The following is a 22,038-nucleotide window of genomic DNA, read 5'->3' as shown; positions in this document are numbered from 1 at the left end:
TGAATCTCGGTGCTCCTGTGTTGGGTGCATATATATTTAGGATAGTTAGCTCTTCTTGTTGAATTGATCCCTTTACCATTATATAATGGCCTTTGTCTCTTTTGATCTTTGTTGGTTTAAAGTCTATCTTATCAGAGACTAGGATTGCAACCCCTGCCTTTTTCTGTTTTCCATTTATTTGATAGATCTTCCTCCATCCCTTTATTTTGAGTCTATGTGTGTCTCTGCACGTGAGATAAGTTTCCTGAATACAGCACACTGATGGGTCCTGACTCCTTATCCAGTTTGCCAGTCTGTGTCTTTTAATTGGAGCATTTAGCCCATTTACATTTAAAGTTAATATTGTTATGTGTGAATCTGATCCTGTCATTATGATGTTAGTTGGTTATTTTGCTCATTAGTTGATGCAGTTTCTTCCTAGCCTCGATGGTCTTTACAATTTGGCATGTTTTTGCAGGGGCTGGTACCGGTTGTTCCTTTCCATGTTTAGTGCTTCTTTTAGGAGCTCTTTTAGGGCAGGCCTGGTGGTGACAAAATCACTCAGCGTTTGCTTGTCTGTAAAGTATTTTATTTCTCCTTCACTTATGAAGCTTAGTTTGGCTGGATATGAAATTCTGGGTTGAAAATTCTTTTCTTTAAGAATGTTGAATATTGGCCCCCACTCTCTTCTGGCTTGTAGAGTTTCTGCCAAGAGATCAGCTGTTAGTCTGATGGGCTTCCCTTTGTGGGTAACCCGACCTTTCTCTCTGGCTGCCCTTAACATTTTTTCCTTCATTTCAACTTTGGTGAATCTGACAATTATGTGTCTTGGAGTTGCTCTTCTCGAGGAGTATCTTTGTGGCGTTCTCTGTATTTCCTGAATCTGAATGTTGGCCTGCCTTGCTAGATTGGGGAAGTTCTCCTGGATAATATCCTGCAGAGTGTTTTCCAACTTGGTTCCATTCTCCCCGTCATTTTCAGGTACACCAATCAGGCGTAGGTTTGGTCTTTTCACATAGTCCCAAATTTCTTGGAGGCTTTGTTCATTTCTTTTTATTCTTTTTTCTCTAAACTTCCCTTCTCGCTTCATTTCATTCATTTCATCTTCCATCAGCGATACCCTTTCTTCCAGTTGATCACATCTGCTACCGAGGCTTCTGCAATCTTCGTGTAGTTCTGGAAACTTGGCTTTCAGCTCCATCAGCTCCTTTAAGCCCTTCTCTCCATTGGTTATTCTAGTTATCCATTCTTCTAATTTTTTTTCAAAGTTTTTAACTTCTTTGCCATTGTTTTGAATTTCCTCCCGTAGCTCGGAGTAGTTTGATCGTCTGAAGCCTTCCTCTCTCAACTCGTCAAAGTCATCCTCCGTCCAGCTTTGTTCTGTTGCTGGTGAGGAACTGTGTTCCTTTGGAGGAGGAGAGGTGCTCTGCTTTTTAGAGTTTCCAGTTTTCTGCTCTGTTTTTTCCCCATGTTTGTGGTTTTATCTACTTTTGGTCTTTGATGATGGTGATGTACAGATGGGTTTTTGGTGTGGACGTCCTTTCTGTTTGTTAGTTTTCCTTCTACCAGACAGGACCCTCAGCTGCAGGTCTGTTGGAGTTTACTAGAGGTCCACTCCAGACCCTGTTTGGCTGGGTGTCAGCAGTGGTGGCTGCAGAACAGCGGATTTTCGTGAGACCACAAATTCAGCTGTCTGATAGTTCCTCTGGAAGTTTTGTCTCAGAGGAGTACCCAGCCGAGTGAGGTGTCTTTCTGTCCCTACTGGGGGATGCCTCCCAGTTAGGCTGCTCGGGGGTCAGGGACCCACTTTAGGAGGCAGTCTGTCCGTTCTCAGATCTCCAGCTGCGTGCTGGGAGAACCACTACTCTCTTCAAAGCTGTCAGTCAGACAGGGACATTTAAGTCTGCAGAGGTTCCTGCTGAATTTTTGTTTGTCTGTGCCCTGCCCCCAGAGGTGGAGCCTACAGAGGCAGGCAGGCCTCCTTGAGCTGTGGTGGGCTCCACCCAGTTCGAGCTTCCTGGCTGCTTTGTTTACCTAAGCAAGCCTGGGCAATGGCGGGCGCCCCTCCCCCAGCCTCGTTGCCGCCTTGCAGCTTGATCTCAGACTGCTGTGCTAGCTATCAGCGAGACTCCGTGGGCATAGGACCCTCCGAGCCAGGTGCGGGACACAATATCCTAGTGTGCCATTTTCCAGGCCCGTTGGAAAAGCGCAGTATTAGTTAGGGTGGGACTGACCCGATATTCCAGGTGCCGTCTGTTACCCCTTTCTTTGACTAGGAAAGGGAACTCCCTGACCCCTTGCGCTTCCCGAGTGAGGCAATGCCTCGCCCTGCTTCGGCTCGTGCACAGTGCGCTGCACCAACTGTCCTGCACCCACTGTTAGGCACTCCCTAGTGAGATGAAACCTGTACCTCAAACGGAAATGCAGAAATCACCTGTCTTCTGTGTCGCTCAGGCTGGGAGCTGTAGACCGGAGCTGTTCCTATTCGGCCATGTTGGCTCCACCCTCTTTTTTTTTAAATTTTTTTATTTTTGGAGACGGAGTCTTGCTCCCCAGGCTAGAGTGCAGTGACACGATCTCAGCTCACTGCAAGCTCCACCTCCCAGGTTCAAGCGATCCTCTTGCCTCAGCCTTCCAAGTAGATGGGACTACAAGTGTGCACCACCACACCTGGCTAATACTTTGTTTTTTTGTTTTGTTTTGTTTTGAGACGGAATCTTGCTCTGTCGCCCAGGGTTGGAGTGCAGTGGCACGATCTCAGCTCACTGCAACCTCTGCCTCCCGGGTTCAAGTGAATCTCCTGCCTCAGCCTCCCAAGTAGCTGGGACTACAGGTGCATGCCACCACGCCTGGCTAATTTTTTGTATTTTTAGTAGAGAGGAGGTTTCACAGTGTTAGCCAGGATGTTCACAATCTCCTGACCTCGTGATCTGCCTGCCTGGGATTACAGGTGTGAGCCACTGTGCCCAGCCTCAGGATCTACTTCTTTTGGCTACTTTTTCCCTTCAGCATGGATCCTGTTACCCTTCTTCACACGTCCAGTACTTCCTGATTGTCTGTTGGAATTTTAGTTTATATACTGTTTATATGGTAGAGACTGAATTCTGTTGGATTCTGTTGTCTTCCCCTGAAGAGTGTTGGGCTTTGTTCTCGCAGGCTGAATTCCTGCAGATCACCCTGAAGAGGCTCAGTGTTGATGCTGTTAGGGCAGGTCTGTCTGGCTTTTTCTTCGGCCTGACACATGCTTAGTCTTGGATCTGCGAAGGTGTGGTTTTTCTGGATGTTCCTGGGAAGCCCGCGGTGTTTTTCAGCCTCTAACTTGTGAAGGTTCAAACTCCAGACTCTTTCAGGTGGGGAGCAGCAGCTGCGGTCTCTGCTCAGCGTTCTCGGTCTTCAGCCGTCCATTTCTGCTGGGCCCCTGGGGACGCTGTGTCATCAGCTCAGGGTCACACAGGGACGCGGGGAGCGTTTATGTGCTGGACGGGGATGTCCTTTCTCTGTGCCTGCTCCTTTCTAGAGTTTCTCCCCTCATTTTCCAGCCACTTTGTCAGCTCTGGCCAGAGTGACTGCAACCTGCTACCATGGTGTGGCCACCCATGTCTGGTGGCCTGGGGCTGCCTCCGGGAGAAGCCATCCTGGCTACCTCTCCCTGCTATGTCACCTGTCCCTGCTATGTCACCTGGCTGCCTCTCTCCCCTGCTCATTTGGCAGCCAGAGCATCTGATGCCGCTGCATCACCTGGGTCCCTGCCCTGAAAGGCTGGGCTTTGAATTTTATTTGTAATTTTATGTATTTCTATGAAAGAAATGTGGCATGAAATCCCTTTATCCTTAAAATCCTGTTTGGTAGACGGCTAAGCCTTTTAAAAAGTTAGAAAGGGCGGCCCCTTTCTCGGCTGGAAGCAGCTGTTGTAGTGAACATCCCGTGCTTCTGAAAATGTCAGGAGTTAGAAGAAATGTCAGGAAGTGTTAGAAGCGATGTGTTCCCTTTCTCTAAAGCTGTGTATCGGACGTGTCATTCGTAAAGCCATTAGTTGAATAGCTGAGCCAGGACTTAGAGTGACTGAGTGTGACGCCCTGTCCTTCTCCTCTCAGTGTGAATAGCTGAGCCAGGACTTAGAGTGACCGAGTGTGACGCCCTGTCTTCCTCCTCTCGGTGTGAATAGCTGGAGCCAGGACTTAGAGGCTCCGAATGTGATACCCTTTCTGTCTTCCTCCTCTCAGTGCCATGGCTTGGGGTGGACGCTGCTTCACACTCCTGCAGGGTGGCCCAGACACAGTGGGTTTCATTTTCTTTTTTTTTTCTTTTCTCTGGTGGCTACAAAAGTGAACTTTTTTCTTTTTTTCTTGAGACAGATTTTCACTCTTGTTGCCCAGGCTGGAGTGCAATGGCGTGATCTTGGCTCACAGCAACCTCTGCCTCCTGGGTTCAAGGGATTCTTCTACCTCAGCCTCCTGAGTAGCTGGGAATACAGGCATGTGCCACCATGCCCGGCTAATTTTTGTATTTTTAGTAGAGACGGGGTTTCTTCATGTCGGTCAGGCTGGTCTCGAACTCCCAACCTCACGTGATCCGCCCACCTCAGCCTCCCAAAGAGCTGGGATTATAGGCGTGAGCCACCACACCCGGCCCTATTTTGTCCATTTTCTTGAGACATCTTAAATAAATGAACGTATAACTTCGGGAAGCCATGCTAGCAGACAGGACCACAGTGCTTTCCGTGAGGTGGCCATCTCCTAGAGCCCAGCAGACCAGACCTTCACAAGAAAAACCGCTGAGGACATGGAGGAAGAAAGGCCAAAAGCCTGGTATTCACTGCAGAGGCAGTCTTTTTTTGTTGTTGAGTCTCACTCTGTCACCCAGGCTGAAGTGCAGTGGCAGGATCTCGGCTCACTGCAACCTCCGCCTCCCGGGTTCAAGCGATTCTCCTGCCTCAGTCTCCTGAGTGGCTGGAATTACAGGCATGCGCCACCACGACTGGCTAATTTTTGTATTTTTAGTACAGATGGGGTTTCGCCCTATTAGCCAGGCTGGTTTTCAACTCCTGAGTTCAGGTGATCCACTCTCCTTGGCCTCCCAAAGTGCTGGGATTACAGACGGAAGCCACCACGCCCAGCTAGGTTTTGTTTTTTTTATAGAGACAGGATCTTGCTATGTTGCCGAGGCTTGTCCTGAACACCTGGTCTCAAGGTATTCGCCGAGTCAGCCTCCCAGAGTGCTGGGACTCTAGGCCTGAGCCCCTGCTTCTGGCCCCCAGGCCAGTAGTAAAAAGCAAGATATCATCCCTTTCAGAGCATCAGGACGGCAGTTGTGCTCAGGGAGGCTGGGAATGGGCATCGTGCCCCCTGGGGGTATGGCACGGTCACTTGCTTGAGGAGAGATTCATGGTGCCACTGTCCCCTGCTGCCCTGCTGAGGGCTGACATGGTGAACAGTCACGGGCACTTGGAGACGTGGTTGTGCCCGGTGCTGTACGCATGAAGCCGTTCTAGCAAAGGTGGTGGTCACTTGGACCATTGTGGTGCCATCATGGCTACAGCACCCAGGCAGGAGCAGGGCCGCTGGGTCCTGGTGAGATGATGGTTCTGAATTAGATGTGGAGATTTCTTTGAGATCAGCCCCACAGGTATCTTAAGAGGGCTCAGGGGTGAGGCTCAGAAGTCCTACAAGGAGGGGCCTCTAAACCTGTGTCCCTTCAGCCTGCGGCAACAGCAGCGCGGAGCGGCCTCCGGGAGCCTGGGGGGCGCCTGGGCCAGGCGGGAGTTGGAAGTTGGCGAGGGGAGGAAGGTGGTCGCATGTTGGCGTCCTCCTGCCCTGTAGGAAGTACCGAATGGTTCCCCACAACAGTAGGATGAAAATGAGTTTCCGTTCCCTGATCCCACGCCACTGCAGAATGGGAGGAAGGCTTTATGCCAGGGTGTCCAATCTTTTCCCTGGGCCACACTGGAAGAAGAGGAATTCTCTTGGGCCACACATTAAAAATCTCATAATTTTTTTTGTTTTATGAGATGGAATCTTGCTCTGTCGCCCAGGCTGGAGTGCAGTGGCGCGATCTCGGCTCACCACACACAACCTCTGCCTCCTGGGTTCAAGCGATTCTCTTGCTTCAGCCTCTTGAGTAAGTGGGATTACAGGTGTGCACTACTGCACCCGGCTAGTTTTTGTATTTTGCCATGTTGGCCAGGCTGGTCTTGAACTCCTGACCTCAGGTGATCCGCCCACCTCGGCCTCTCAAAGTGTTGGGATTATAGGCGTGAGCCACCGCGCCCGGCCCATGATGTTTTAAGAAAGTTTACGAATGTGTGTTGGGCCTCATGCAAAGCCATCCTGGGCTGCATGCGGCCCACGGGCCATGGGTTGGACAAGCTTGCTTTGTGCCATTAAATTGTTATTTGTAATTAGTGCCGGAAAGGCAGGGTTTGAAAGGCAGACACTGCTGTCTGAATGGAAAGGTCCATGTGTGGGAATGAGGAAGCCTTGCTCATGAGCAGCCTGACAGAGCAGCCGTGCCTCCAGCAGTGGGAGGGCAGGCCTGATGCTGCCGCTTCCACATTCTATCTGGAATGTTTGTTTTTGAGACGGAGTTTCACTCTTGTTGCCCAGGCTGGAGTGCAGTGGTGCAATCTCAGCTCACTGCAACCTGTGCCTCCCAGGTTCAAGCGATTCTTCTGCCTCAGCCTCCCGAGTAGGTGGGGTTACAGGCGCTTGCCACCACACCTGGCTAATTTTTGTATTTTTAGTAGACGTGGTGTTTCACCATGTTGGCCAGGCTGGTGTTGAACCCCTGACCTCAGGTTATCCACCTGCCTCGGCCTTCCAAAGTGCTGGGATTACAGGCATGAGCCTCCGTGCCTGGCCTTTTATCTGGAATTTAAAAAAAAAAAAAAATCAAATGTAGCCCAGCTGAAGCTATTAAGGGGATTGTTGCCAGTTTTAACCATGGGAAATCTGCATTCGTGTGTATGTAATGAGCTCTGCAGAGATTCAGCAAGGCAGAAGAGCAGATGCCCTTGGCTGTCAAGGGCACAGTGTCCAGTGGAAGCCGAGTGGCTGCAGGGTCTTGGACTCACTGCCCTGGCCTCAGCTTGTTGTTGGCTATGCTGCCCTGAGCGCAAACCCCGTTCCTCCAGCCTGTCCCCGTTTCTAGTAGCTCTCTCTCAGGCTTTCTCCAGTCTCCCTAACTTACTTTTAAAGTGTTAAATATAGTACAGCACAGAAGGGTATGAAAGGGAGAAAAATACGTAAGTTGGACAGTAAATAACAATGTCATTGACTCCTAGGAAGCTCAGAAATAGGTCTGTGCTGTGCCTGGATGGCGCCTCTGTGCCTGGGGATCTGGAAGGATGGAGCCAGACCCCAGAGCAGCCGCTTCCCCGCGGGGCCTCTCCCGACACCGTAAGGCCGCCAGTACCACAAGCAGCACCGAGAGGGGCTTGTGTTTCAGTAACATTTCCTTGAAGACCAGGTATGGGGCTTTTGTAGATGAGGGCTTTTGCCTGCCTTGTTCTGCAGTGTCAGCCTAACACTCACGTGAGCCAAATGGGCCTGGCGAGACCCAAGACAGCATAGTCACCTGTTCTGCATCAAAGGTCAGATTCCAAAGCTGGACCAATGTCCTGCCGTGGCCGAGTGAGCGAGGGTTGCTGGTGTCTTTGGGATACTTGGGAGCAGCCCGCCGTCCCCGTGTCCCCAGGGAACTCTTCGGAGCACCCCCGGCAGCGTGGAAGCCCACGGAAATGCAGCCTTGTAGTCTCCCGAGGGAGCCGGGGGTGTGGTGGTGGGAGGGGCGGCCAGGTGCCCGGGACGGGGTGAGGCGGCACTGGCGGGGCAGGCTGGGAAAAGGTGCCCGGGACGGGGTGAGGCGGCACTGGCGGGGCAGGCTGGGAAAAGGTGCCCGGGACGGGGTGAGGCGGCACTGGCAGGGCAGGCTGGGAAAAGCACAGAGGTGGCTTTGCAGTCCCACTTCAGCGGGACCCTGCCTGACCAGCGGGATGAGGTGTGTGGGCTTTCGGGGGCAGGGGCAGGGACAGGTTGTAAATTTGATTTTGCCCGATGCGTCTTCAGAGATCTGTATCATGGTCATTTCACAGAAACGGCAAACTCTGTCCCAGCTCAAAAGGATGCCGTTAGACTAATCCTTTGATCTCCTTACGTGTGCGGCTCGGCTTTCAGATAAACCTGCTTGATTTTTTGAGGGTTTTCTCTTATTTCAGTTGCTTCCTCGAGGGAGAGTAAATCCCGTCTAATTTGCATTTCTCTTACTTTTTTTTTTTTTTTTTTTTGAGACGGAGTCTCGCTCTGTCTCCCAGGCTGGAGTGCAGTGGCCCGATCTCAGCTCACGACAACCTCCGCCTCCCAGGTTCAAGCGATTCTCCTGCCTCAGCCTCCCAAGTAGCTGGGACTACAGGCGTCTGCCACCACGCCCGGCTAATTTTTGTATTTTTAGTAGAGACGGGGTTTTACCATATTGTCCAGGCTGGTCTCGAACTCCTGACCTTGTGATCCGCCCGCCTCAGCCTCCCAAAGCGCTGGGATTATAGGCGTGAGCCACCACACCCGGCCGTATTTCTCTTACTTTTAAGCTGAGCTGCTGCGCCCTCACAGGACACAGTCATGGGGAGCCCTCTGCCCCATGGTGGGCATTGGTGAAGCCACAGTGGTCCCGGGGACAGACCTCAAGGGTGAGCAGCAGCAGCCCCTTGGGCCCCGCCTGCCCGAGCCCCGCCTGGTCCTGCCTGCCCTGTGTTGGGGACTTTGTATTTCAGCCTCCATGCAGGGTGACGCTGGGACTCCCCAGCTTCCAGTTCACGGCTTCAGGGTCCAGCAGGTTCTCCTGAAGCCCCGTCTACCGCCGGCTTCTTGCTCACTCTCCCCTCTCCTGCTCCGTCTCTCCAGAGGAGGCCAGGCTGTGGAATTAGGTGGCTGCTTCACCTGAACTCACTGCAGTGCTGGGAAAGGAGCCTCTGGGACTAGACCCAGGAGCGGATCTGCAAAGGCTACTCAGGGTTCTCCCAGCGGCTCTGAACCCCGCGGCCAACTCGCCCTCCAATCACCTGGCCCCTGAAGCAGGCGGAGGCCCCTGTGCACAGTGGGCCTGTGGCCCCAGTTGGTTCAGGTGTGATGGTGACATGGAGTTGGCTCCATCGAGGCTCCTGGCAGCGTTCACATCCTCTAAGAATAAGTCGTAAAGAAAGCACTCCTCGTGAGATACACAATCCACCAGGCTGCCTCCAACCACAGCCTCGGCTCCATCTGGGTGGGGTGTGTCTAGGTTTTCTTTTTCATTTTTTTTTTTATCATTTGAGACATGTTCTCCCTCTGTCACCCAGGCTGGAGTGCACTGGTGCGACCTCCGCTCACTGCAACCTCCATCTCCCAGGCTCAAGCAGTCCTCCCACCTCAGCCTCTCTAGTAGCTGAGAGGTGCATGCCACCATGCCCAGCTAATTTTTTTTTTTTTTTTGTAGAGACAGGGTTTTGCCATGTCACCCAGGCTGGCCTTAAACTCTTGGGCTCAAGCGATGCTCCTGCCTCGGCCTCCCAAAGTGCTGGGATTACAGGTGTAGCCACCGTGCCTGGCCAGTATCTAGGTTTTCAAGTTAGACTTAGTTTTATTTGCAGAAAGAATAATGAATACATTATTAACTTATTCTTTGATAGTTAGAAATTAATAGGCATTTTGTATGTGATCTTATGGTCTTACTCTTGGTTGGCTGTTTCTAAAGGAGTGGCTTTGTCATCTGTAATTCGTCTAATTTAAAAATCAATTATAATGAAACCAGCATATGTGATTCACAAGGCTTTTTTCCACCTGGACCAAAGTACAGCAGCTATTGTGTTGCCAAAGGTAGGTGTGTTCCTGTTGTGTGATGTGCAGATGGGGGGCCCCTGCAGCAGGGAAGGCAGGCCAGGAAACCCCTTCGCAGTCTACTGAGGGGCCAGACCCGCTGCTCGGGCAGGACTCCCCACAGGGTGCTCTGCTGCAGTCTCCTCGTCTGCCCGCCCGCGGCCCAGAGAATTCTGAATGCCAATGGCAATGCCAGCTGCTTGGCAGCATGAGCTTCTCGGGGCGCCCGGGCAGGCCTGGGCACTTCTGCCCTCTGTGCCATCCGCAGTCCTGTGATTTCCTGACGGTTTCCTGAAAGCGCAGAATGGGACTTGTTGATGTCCTTGGCTGCAGAAACACGGTTTCTTGTCCTAACCTTCTGCAACGCACACTCACCTCTTCCACAGTAATGAATGTTTTTTTTTTTTTTTGAGACGGAGTCTCGCTCTGTCACCCAGGCTGGAGTGCAGTGGTGCGATCTCAGGGTTTCACTGTGTTAGCCAGGATGGTCTCGATCTCCTAACTTCGTGATCTGCCCACCTCAGCCTCCCAAAGTGCTGAGATTACAGGCACGAGCCACCGCATCCGGTCCTGATTTCCCTTTTTTTTGAGACAAGAGCCTCGCTCTGTCACCCAGGCTGGAGTGCAGTAGTGTGATCTCGGCTCACTGAAACCTCCACCTCCCGGGTGCAAGTGATTCTCCCACCTCGGCCTCCCAAGTAGCTGGGATTACAGGCGGCCACCACCACACCCAGCTAATTTTTGTGTTATTATTAGAGATGGGGTTTTGCAACGTTGGCTGTGCTGAACTCCTGACCTCAGGTGATCCGCCTGCCTCGACTGCCCAAAGTCCTGGGACTACAGGTGTGAGCCACTGCTCCTGGCCCATGCTGATCTTCCAGTGAATGAATGTAGGGGGCAAACTCTACTGAGGCCAGGAAAGAGCTGATTCTGGAGGTGAGGAGAATGTTCTGAGCAGCACTGGGGCGGAGGCCCAGTCAAGAGTCCAATGGGGGCTGGGCGCAGTAGCTCACGCCTGTAATCCCAGCACTTTGGGAGGCCGAGGCAGGTGGATCACGAGGTCAGGGGTTCGAGACCAGCCTGACCAACATGGTGAAACCCTGTCTCAACTAAAAATACAAAAATTAGAAATATAAAAATTAGCTGGGCGTGGTGGCGGGCGCCTCTAACTCCAGCTACTCAGGAGGCTGAGGCAGGAGAATTGCTTGAACCCAGGAGGCAGAGGTTGCAGTGAGCCGAGATCGCGCCATTGCACTCCAGCCTGGGGGACAGAGCGAGACTCCGTCTCAAAAAAAAAAAAAAAAAAAAAAAGTCCAATGGGGAGACCGGAGACCTTGGGGCCTCCTGCCTGCACCTGCCTCTGTCCCCGGCGTCTCGGGGGCTCTCCGTGGCCACGTCACTGACCGGCCTCTTGTGTCCTTTTTGCAGCAGTCCTGCGTTAACTGTGGCCGAGAGGCTATGAGCGAGTGCACGGGCTGCCACAAGGTCAACTACTGCTCCACCTTCTGCCAGCGCAAGGTAGGTCTCACCTGCACCACGCCCAGTGCCCCCACCTCCTCCCTCGCTACGAAGACCCCTGGGTGGCCCTCCCTCCCCTTGTGGTCCTGGTGCCTCAGACCACGCCTGACTCCTCTCCCTGTCCCTCCCTCTGGGAATCCGGGGCTCCTGCCTGGCTCCGTGAAGACCCTGCAGAAGGCTCACATGTGCCATGGCCAGGTAGTGCTCTCATGTGAGGCCCCACAGGTAGTGGCTAGAAACCCTGAGGGCTGCTGGTCAGCGCTTCCCAGCCCTCCACACCCCTGCAGAGCCACGCAAGAGACTGTCCACAGTTCCTCTATTATTCAGCCCTCCGCTCCACAGAAATTCAAGATAAATTTTGTAGGCTAGAAACGGTAGTTCAGGATTGTATAACTTTTTCTGCCATAATCAGAGTACTTGGGAGCATTTAGTCACTCTTTTTTTTTTTTTTTTTTTTTTTTTTGAGAGAGTCTCATTCTGTTGCCCAGGCTGGAGTGCAGTAGTGCGATCTCGGCTCACTGCAACCTCTGCCTCCTGGGTTCAAGCGATTCTTCTGCCTGAGCCTCCCGAGTAGCTGGGATTACAGGCATGTGCCACCACGCCCGGCCAATTTTTGTATTTTTAGTAGAGATGGGGTTTCACCGTGTTGGCCTGGCTGGTGTCAAACTCCTGACCTCAGGTGATCCGCCCACCTTGGCCTCCCAAAGTGCTGGGATTTAGAGGCATGAGCTACTGTGCCCGGCAGCTTTACTAATCTTTTTGATGTTTTTTTTTTCTCATATTTATGAGAGATGCTGGTCTGTGTTTTCTCCTGTGATGTCTTTGTCTCATTTTGGTGTCAGAGCAACACTGGGCTTTCGAATCAATTGGGAAATGTGCCCTTCTGCCTCCTCCTCTATTTTCTTTTTGAGACAGTTTTGCTCTGTAGCCCAGGCTGGAGTGCAGTGGCACGATCTCGGCTCACTGCAACCTCCGCCTCCCAGGTTCAAGTGATTCTCCTACCTCAACCTCCTGAGTAGCTGGGATTACAGGCATGCACCTCCACCCCCAGGTAATTTTTATGTTTTTAGTAGAGACAGGGTTTCACCATGTTGCCCAGGCTGGTCTCAAACTTCTGGCCTCAAGTGATCTGCCTGCCTCGGCCTCCCAAATTGCTGGGATTACAAGTGTGAGCCACGGCACCCGGCCTGTGTTTCATCTTTATTCAGTTCGAATATTTTATGCAGTTGAAAATATTTTCCGTGTGATTTTTTTCTGTGACCTATGAGTTATTTCGAAGTGTGTGCTGGATTCAGGAGTAGATCTAAAAAAGAAGTAGAAGTATGCTAATTTCAAATATTTCTGGATTTCTTAAATGTACCTTTATAATTAATTTCTACTTTAATTACATTGTGGTTCAAGAACATACTTAATATTTTTCAGTACCTTTAAATTTATTGAGGTTTGTGTTAGGGCCTAGCGTTTGGTCTTATCATGGAGAGTGTTGCTTGTATATTCTGCTCTGTTGGGTGGAGTGTTAGATAGATATCAGGTTGGTTGATAGTATTGTTCAACTCTTTCATATTCTTGCTGATTTTCTCTGCTTCTTCTACCCCTTATTTAGAGTGAAGTGTTGAACTCTCCAGCTATTACTGTTGAATTATCTGGTTTTTGTTTTTGTTTTTTTTTTGAGACAGAGTCTCGCTCTGTCACCCAGGCTGGAGCGCAGTGGCACCATCTCGGCTCACTGCAAGCTCTGCCTCCCGGGTTCACGCCATTCTTCTGCCTCAGCCTCCCGAGTAGCTGGGACTACAGGTGCCCGCCACCACGCCCGGCTAATTTTTTGTATTTTTAGTAGAGACGGGGTTTCACTGTGTTAGCCAGCATGGTCTTGATCTCCTGACCTTGTGATCTGCCCTCCTCGGCCTCCTTTCAAAGTGCTGGGATTACAGGCGTGAGCCACCATTCCTGGCCAAATTATCTGTTTTTATCTGCAATTATGCCTGTTTTTGCTTCATTTATTTTGGGACTCTGTTGTTAGGTGCATATATGTTTAGTTTATAATTATCATTCCTGATGAATTAGCTCTTTTATCATTATAAAACATCCTTCTTTGTCTCAGTAAGTTTTTATTTGTTATTTCTTTAATTTTTTTTTTTTTTCTTACAGAGATGGGGTCTTACTATGTTGACCAACCTGGTCTCCATCTCCTAGCTTCGGGCAATCCTCCCATCTCAGCCTCCCAAAGTGCTAGGATTATAGGCATGAGGCACTACACCAGCCAATAGAAGTTTTTATATTAAAATATATTTTTTCTAGCTGGGCACAGTGACTCATGCCTGTCATCCCAGCACTTTGGGAGGTTGAGGCAGGTGGATCACCTGTCAGGAGTTTGAGACCAGCTTGGCCAACATGGTAAGACCCCATCTCTACTAAAAATACAAAAATTAGCCTGGCGTGGTGGCACGTGCCTGTAATCCCAGCTACTAGCGGGGCTGAGGCAGGAGGATTGCTTGAACCTGGGAGGTGGAGGTTGCAGTAAGCCGAGATCGCTCCACTGTACTCCAGCCTGGGCAACAGAGCGAGACTCCATCTCAAAAAAAAAAAAAATTATCTTTTCTGATAGTAGTATAGACACTCCACCTGTCTTATGGTTAATGTTTGCATCTTTTATTTTTGAGACAGAGTTTCACTCTGTCATCCAGACTGGGGTGCAGTGGCATGATCTTGACTCACTGCAGCCTCTACAGATACACACCCCATGCCCAGCTAATTTTTTGTATTTTTAGTTGAGATGGGGTTTCGCCATGTTGCCCAGGCTGGTCTCGAACGCTTGGACTCAAGTGTTCCACCCCTGCTTGGCCTCCCAAAGTGCTGGATGACAGGCATGAGTCACTGCGCCCAGCCTGCATCTTTTTAAAAAACATTTTTTTGGCTGGGTGCAGTGGCCCACACCAGTAATTCCAACACTTTGGGAGGCCAAGAGGGGAGGATCGCTTGAGCCCAGGACCAGCCTGGCCAACAAAGCGAGACCCTGCTTCTATTTTTTTTTTTTTTTTTTTGAGACGGAGTCTCGCTCTGTCACCCAGGCTGGAGTGCAGTGGCGCAATCTCGGCTCACTGCAAGCTCCGCCTCCTGGGTTCACGCCATTCTCCTGCCTCAGCCTCTCCGAGTAGCTGGGACTACAGGCGCCCGCCACCACACCCGGCTAATTTTTTGTATTTTTAGTAGAGACGGGGTTTCACCGTGTTAGCCAGGATGGTCTCGATCTCCTGACCTCGTGATCCGCCCACCTCGGCCTCCCAAAGTGCTGGGATTACAAGCGTGAGCCACCGCGCCCGGCCCCTGCTTCTATTTATTAAATAAATAAATATATAAATAAACAAACATCTTGTTACTTCTAATTTGTGTCCTTGGCTCTTAAGCATTCCCTTAGAGACAGAATGTGCTTGGATCTTAGGTTTTAATCTAGTCTGATAGTCTCTGCCTTTTTTTTTTCTTTTTTTTTAGACAGAGTCTCGCCCTGTCCCTCAGGCTGGAGTGCAGTGGCTCGATCTCCACTCACTGCAACCTCCATCTCCTGGGTTCAAGTGATTCTCATACCTCAGCCTCCCGAGTAGCTGGGATTACAGGCTTCCGCCACCACACTCAGCTAATTTTTGTATTTTTAATAGAGACGGGGTTTCACCACGTTGGCCAGGCTGGTCTCAAACTCTTGATCTCAAGGGATTCACCTGCCTCAGCCTCCCAAAGTGGTGGGATTACAGGTGTGAGCCGCCACACTAGTCTCTGCCTCTTGATTAAAGTGTTTGATCTACTTTTTTTTGTTTTTGTTTTTGTTTTTTGTTTTTTGTTTTTTTGTTTTTTGTTTTGAGACAGAGTCTGGCTCTGTCGCCCAGGCTGGAGTGCAGTGGTGCAATCTCGGCTCACTGCAAGCTCCGCCTCCCAGGTTCACGCCATTCTCCTGCCTCAGCCTCTCTGAGTAGCTGGGACTACAGGCTCCCGCCACCACACCCGGCTAATTCTTTGTATTTTTTTTTTTTAAGTAGAGACGGGGTTTCACCGTGGTCTCGATCTCCTGACCTCGTGATCCGCCCGCTTCGGCCTCCCAATGTGCTGGGATTACAAGCGTGAGCCACCGCACCCGGCCTTGTTTTTGTTTCTGTTTTTGTTTTTTTAGACAATCTCGCTCTGTCGCCAGGCTGGAGTGCAGTGGCGCGATCTCAGCCCACTGCAACCTCAACTTCCCGGGTTCAAGTGATTCCCCTTCCTCAGCCTCCTGAGTAGCTGGGATTACAGGCATGAGCCACCACGTCCAACTAATTTTTGTATTTTTAGTAGAGATGGGGTTTCTCCATGTTGGCCAGGCTGGTCTCGAATTCCTGACCTCAGGTGATCCACACGCCTCAGCCTCCCGAAGTTTTAAGATTACAGGTGTGAGCCACCGCACTGGCACTCAGCCTGTTTCGTTTTTTGAATTGAGACAGAGTATCACTCTGTTGTCCAGGCTGGAGTGCACTGGTGTAATCTCGGCTCACTGCAACCTCCACCTCCTGGGTTCAAGGGATTCTTGTGCTTCATTCTCCTGAGTAACTGGGACTGCAGGATTGTGCCACCAGACCCGGCTAATTTTTGTATTTTTAGTTGACACAGGGTTTCACCATGTTGGTCAGGCTGGTCTTGAGCTCCTGACCTCAAGTGATCCGCCTGCCTCGGCCTCCCAAGGTGCTGGGATTATAGGTGTGAGCCACTGCACCCGGCCGTTTTTTTTTTTTTTTTTTTTTAAGTGGAGTCTCTGTCACCCAGGCCGGAGTGCAGTGGCACAATCTCAGCTCAGTGCAACCTCCGCTTCCCGGGTTCAAGCAATACTCCTCCCTCAGCCTCCCTAGTAACTGGGATTACAGGCACCCGCCACCATGCCCGGTTTTGTTGTTGTTGTTGTTGTGTGTGTGTGAGACGGAGTCTTGCACTGTTGCCCAGGCTGGAGTGCAGTGGCGCGATCTCGGCTCACTGCAACCTCTGCTTCCCGGGTTCAAGCGATTCTCCTGCCTCAGCCTCCCAGGTAGTTGGGATTACAGGCATGTGCCACCACGCCGGGCTAATTTTTGTTGAGATAGGGTTTTGCCATGTTGGCCAGGCTGGTCTTGAACTCCTGGGCTCAAGTAACCCGCCCACCTTGGCCTCCCAAAGTGCTGGGATTATAGGCAGGAGCCACTGTGCAAAACCTAATCTCATATTTAATGTAATTATAAATGTGAGTGGATTTGTGTTTGTATTTGCAGTTTATGTTTCATGTTTTGCTCCTCTGTTCTTTCACTGCCTTTTCTGTTAAATGTGTATTTTCTAGTGTACCACTTCAATTCTTTTGTTGAACATTTTTAAACAGTATCTTTAAAGTTGTTATTTTCTTACTGCTGTAAGTATTACAATATACATTTTAATTTGGCCAGGCGCGGTGGCTCACGCCTGTAATCCCAGCACTTTGGGAGGCCGAGGTGGGCGGATCACGAGGTTAGGAGATCGAGACCATCCTGGCTAATATGGTGAAACCCCGTCTCTACTAAAAATACAAAAAAATTAGCCGGGCGTGGTGGCGGGCACCTGTAGTCCCAGGTACTCGGGAGGCTTAGGCAGGAGAATGGCGTGAACCCGGGAGGCGGGGCTTGCAGTGAGCCGAGATCGTGCCACAGCACTCCAGCCTGGGTGACAAAGGGAGACTCCATCTCAAAAAAAAAAAAAAAAAGGCAGTGATAATTTTAAAAATTCATTATACAGGACTTGGTATGTACACAAAAGTATACACGAGTTTATGCATGTTATGAAGCCCCAACAGGAATCCCCTGCACCCAGCATCCACCTGAAGAAAGCCAGCCTTGGGGGCCAAGCTCCGTGAAATTCAGCCCCTCCTAGGCCTGGGGGCCGTCAGCTGAGGCGTGTTTCTGGCACCTGTGCTCTTTATGCTTTCTCCACACACGCACGCCTGTAGACAGGGCACCTCTGCAGTCCCCACAGCAGGGCCTGTTCCCTAGGAGGGTCTGGAGGCTCTGGGCATTTTTCCCCACCCAGCTCTGGTGTCCTGCCTGTGGCCTGCTCCCAGCACCGCCTGGGTCAAGTCCACCCACCTGCTCCCAGCACCGCCTGGGTCAAGTCCACCCACCTGCTCCCAGCACCGCCTGGATTGAGTCACCTACCTGCTGTGGTGCCAACACTTTCTTTTAATCCTTAACTTTGGAAAATGTGAGACGTGCACATGAGTTGGATCACTCATGAGAGGCCCGTCGCCCTCGCCTGTATCAGCTGCTTTAGCGCCTGCCCTCCTGGCTTGTCCCCCTCTCTCTTCGAGCTGAGGGCTGAGCATTTTAAAACAAGCCCCATGCATCATTATTCTCATTTGTGAGGCCTGGATCACTGTAAATCAGATTTGGATTGTGTCTTAATTGGATTTTTAGTCACTGTTTTTATTTCATTACTTATTTTTGGTTTTTGTTTGTTTGTTTTTGGTTTTGTTTCTGTTTTTGAGACAGAGTCTGGCTCTGTCGTCCAGGCTGGAGTGCAGTGGCGCGATCTCGGCTCACTGCAACCTCCGCCTCCCAGGTTCAAGCAATTCTCCTGCCTCAGCCTCCCTAGTAGCTGGGATTACAGGTGTGTGCCACCACACCTGGCTAATTTTCGTATTTTTAGCAGAGACGGGGTTTCACCATGTTGTTCAGGCTGGTCTTGAACTCTTGACCTCATGATCTGCCTGCCTTGTCCTCCCAAAGTGCTGAGATTACTGGCATGAGCTACCGTACCCAGCCTATTTTAGGTTTTCTATAGACAGGGTCTCGCTTTGTCACCCAGGCTGGAGTCCAGTGGTGCCTCCTGGCTCAAGTGATCCTCCTGCCTCTGTCTCCCAAGTAGCTTGAACCACGGGCATGAGCCACCACACCCAGCTAATTTCAAAACTTTTTTTTTTGTAGAGATAGGGTCTTGCTATGTTGCTCAGGCTGGTCTCCAACCCCTGACCTCAAGTGACCTCAACCTCCCAAAGTCATTCTTTTTAAAGTCTGTGGTGTTGGCTTTTGTCATTTATTTGTATCAGGCACTTTCATTGTTAGCTTCTTGTGAATTTAACCTTTTTTTTCTATTTTTCAAAAACTGAAACACTAATTTCTAGTTCTGGCTTTTCAGATAATGATTTTTTTTCAAAAATATTTTAACATTATACTGTAAGAAGCATCACATTGATGTTTACGATGGAAAAATTTGCTTTAAAAAAGAACTCAGTAGTTCTGATTTTAAAAGTCAACCCTGGGCATTTGCCTCTTTGCTTGAAGAACTTGATGGAAGCTTCTGTAGCTCAGAGTCAGCACTGATGTGTGCCCTCTCTCCCTCCATCTGCACAGGCCCCAAGGAGTGGCTCAAACCTGTAGACCAGAGAAGGAAGCATCTAGAACTCCTGGGGGTCTTGTCCGGGGCCCACATCCTCTCACTGGGGGCAGCTCCCATGAGGGATGCAGGCCCCTCACCCCACACAGTCTGGGCAGGAACCAGAACCCTTCCTGGTTGCCCCAGAGTGGAGGCCGGGGAGGGGCGGGCGGTGGGTCTGCACCCTATGCTGCAGTTTGCTGATGTGTGTGCTTTCATGCTATGTAGATTTATAGTCTATTACCAGGTAATTTTAATTTTTTTTTTTTTTTTTTTTTTTTTTTTGATACGTAGTCTCACTCTGTGGCCCGGGCTGGAGTGCTGTGGCACAATCTTGGCTCACTGCAACCTCCGCCTCCCGGGTTCAAGCCATTCTCCTGCCTCAGCCTCTCCGAGTAGCTGGGACTACAGACGCCCGCCACCACGCCCGGCTAATTTTTTGTATTTTTTAGTAGAGACGGGGTTTCACCGTGGTCTCGATCTCCTGACCTCGTGATCCGCCCGCCTCGGCCTCCCAAAGTGCTGGGATTACAAGCGTGAGCCACCGCGCCCGGCCGTTTTTGTATTTTTAGTAGAGATGGGGTTTTGCCATGTTGGGCAGGCTGGTCTCAAGCTCCTGGCCTCAGGTGATCTGCCCACCTCGGCCTCCCAACATGATGGGATTACAGCCGTGAACCACTGCGCCCGGCCTAATTTTGCTTTTTTATTATAATCAGCTGGAATTTTGCCCTCTAGGGAATAATTTGGAAGCATTTGGAAATGCTTCCTCTGTCACCATTTGGAAGCATTTATTTCTGCTCTGTGTGTTATATATGTACCTATCACGCCCCCGTGCACGGAGCTGCCTCTGTCTGACGAGGTCACCTCAGCTTCAGCACCTGGCGCTTCCTCCAGAGTTCTGCTCTATTCCGAGGTGCTCGAAGTAGCAGGGAGGCAGGGCCTGGGTGTGTGTGCTGACCTCACAGGAGCTGTGGCTTCTCCCAAGCACCATCCCCCACTTTCTTTCTGCAGAGCCCCTGTGCAGCCACGGGCTGGTTCCAGTTTGCTTTTTCATCTTTGCCATTGAAAACAGAACTGGGGTCGGGCACGGTGGCTCACACCTGTAATCCCAGCACTTCGGGAGGCTGAGGCGGGCGGATCCCCTGAGGTCGGGAGTTCGAGACCAGCCTGACCAACATGGTGAAACCCTGTCTCTACTAAAAATGCAAAACATTAGCCAGATGTGGTGGCGTGCACCTGTAATCCCAGCTACTAGGGAGGCTGAGGCAAGAGAATTGCTTGAACCCAGCAGGGAGAGGTCGTGGTGAGCTGAGATTGCGCGTTACACTCCAGCCTGGGCAACAAGAGCGAAAATCTGTCCCCAAAACAACAAAAAAACCCCCACAGAACTTGATCGTAATTTATATATGTAATATTTACATATTTAAATGTTTTTCTGTATGTGTGATATTTTTTTACATCCCTAACACAAAACAACTGGTTTGGAGAGTCTTATCATGGTTTGTTGTTTGACTTTTTTTTTTTTTTTTTTTTATGGAGTTGTTCTGTCACCCGGCTGGAGTGCAGTGGCACCATCTCGGCTCCCTGCAACCTCCGCCTCCCAGGTCCAAGTAGTTCTCCTGCCTCAGCCTCCTGAGTAGCTGGGATTACAGGCACTTGCCACAATGCCCAGCTAATTTTTGTATTTTTAGTAGATAGGAGGTTTCACCATGTTGGCCAGGCTGGTCTCGAACTCCTGACCTCAGGGGATCCACCCGCCTGGGCCTCCCACAGTGCTGGGATTACAGGCGTGAGTCACCATGCCCCGCCTGTTGTTTGCCTTTTGATCCAATTCCTCAAAACAAGAGAGTGTGGGGAAAGCTGTATTGGAGCAGAGACCACCAGAATACAGGTGCACGGGGGCTGGGGAGGGCATTCTCAGCACCCCCAGGTGAGCTCACAGAGGCTGCACCCTCTGGGGTGAGGAGCCTGGGGTCCGCCTTGGGGACCCTGTCCAGACCCTGCTCCACCCACTGACCCTGCTGACATGGGTGTGTCCTCCCTTCCAGGACTGGAAGGATCACCAGCACATATGCGGCCAGTCAGCAGCTGTCACCGTCCAGGCAGACGAAGTCCACGTGGCTGAAAGCGTGATGGAGAAGGTGACTGTGTGAGGCTCCGTCGGCCGCCCTGGGAGCTGGGACCCCTCGCACTCCTGTGAGGCTTTTGCAGGTCGAAGGCCCCCCTGAGGACTCTGGGGGGACGTTGAGAAGAGGGGTGTGGGAAGGTAAGGAAACTTGCTGGACAAGTTACTAACACACTTTAAGCGAATGGTGCCCTGGGGAGCGGACTCCCCCCGCCCGGGCCCCCTGCCCGCTCGCGGACAGATTTTTTTATCCCTGGGATCATGAGCGTCCGGTCTTGCCCACAGGGCCTGTGCTGCGACGCATGTACATACGTGTTGTGTCTGTCAATAAAGTGTAAATAAGGTCTCCCTGCCCCACGCGGATGGCCCATTGAAGTGCCAGCCCTCGGGGGGGGGTTTCCTCCCCTTCCTCCTACTGTGCAGGTGGGAAAACAAAGCCCACCGCACCTCTGGAGCACCGGACAGGGTGGCCAGGCTGGAGCCTCCGGTGCACAGGGCACCGCGGCCAGGCTGGAGCCCTGGCGTCTGGTGGCACATGTAGTCCAGGTCTTCATTCCTTCTGTTCCACGAGAACCTCGTGGCTGCTGGGAGGTGCAGCAGGCCTGTGGCCCTTCCTGCCAGGTTTCTGAGCACATGGTGCCCTCCTGTGCCCAGGCTGCTTGAGCGAGCCCGACGGCCCAGCACAGCCTGTTCAGTCCAGGTGGACAGCTCAGTGGCCTCGGTCCAGGGATCCACATGCAGAGCCTCATGGCCTCCTGGTCTCCCCCTTGTTTCTCATGGCCCTGGCGCCAGGTGGAGGAGAGAGAAAGGGTTGAAGCCTGCGGGGGGCACAATGGGGCGCGTCCAGCATGTTTGGGCACTGGGCTGGGCCTGAACATGGGACCCACCTGCTCTCCTGACCAAGAGCGCTGCTGGAGCAGCATCACTCTTGTTCTGGAAGCTTCTGCCCTCATGGCCTGTGTTCTCTGCACACAGAAGGCTCCACGGCTGTGGCTGCATTGGGGCGAGAAAGTACAGACGCAGATAGCTCAGCAGGCACCTGGGGTGGGCTGGCAGCGCCAGGAGGAACCTGTACCAGCGATTCTGATGTTTGCCTCTGAAGCGCTTTCTGCACCAGGTGTTGCTGAGCGCGAGAGGTGGCCAAAGCCCCCTTGGAAGGGGCTGTGCACTGGAACACTAGCTCTG

At 51.5% G+C, this 22,038-nt stretch overlaps 1 long non-coding RNA gene across 1 annotated transcript; it reads left to right on the top strand.

Moving 5' to 3' along the window:
- The first annotated feature begins 11,156 nt into the window (after positions 1-11,156).
- LOC116466584 (uncharacterized) lies at positions 11,157-21,199 on the top strand. Its single transcript, XR_004247597.2, has 2 exons — positions 11,157-11,342; positions 20,777-21,199. It is a non-coding gene; the product is annotated as an uncharacterized LOC116466584 (long non-coding RNA).
- The last annotated feature ends 839 nt before the right edge of the window (positions 21,200-22,038 follow it).

This window comes from Hylobates moloch, unplaced genomic scaffold (genome assembly GCF_009828535.3).
Source record: "Hylobates moloch isolate HMO894 unplaced genomic scaffold, HMol_V3 SCAFFOLD_4, whole genome shotgun sequence".
Taxonomy (NCBI): Eukaryota; Metazoa; Chordata; class Mammalia; order Primates; family Hylobatidae; genus Hylobates; species Hylobates moloch.
The sequence above is the reverse complement of the archived record's forward strand: the minus strand, read 5'-3'. Positions and strand labels throughout refer to the sequence as shown.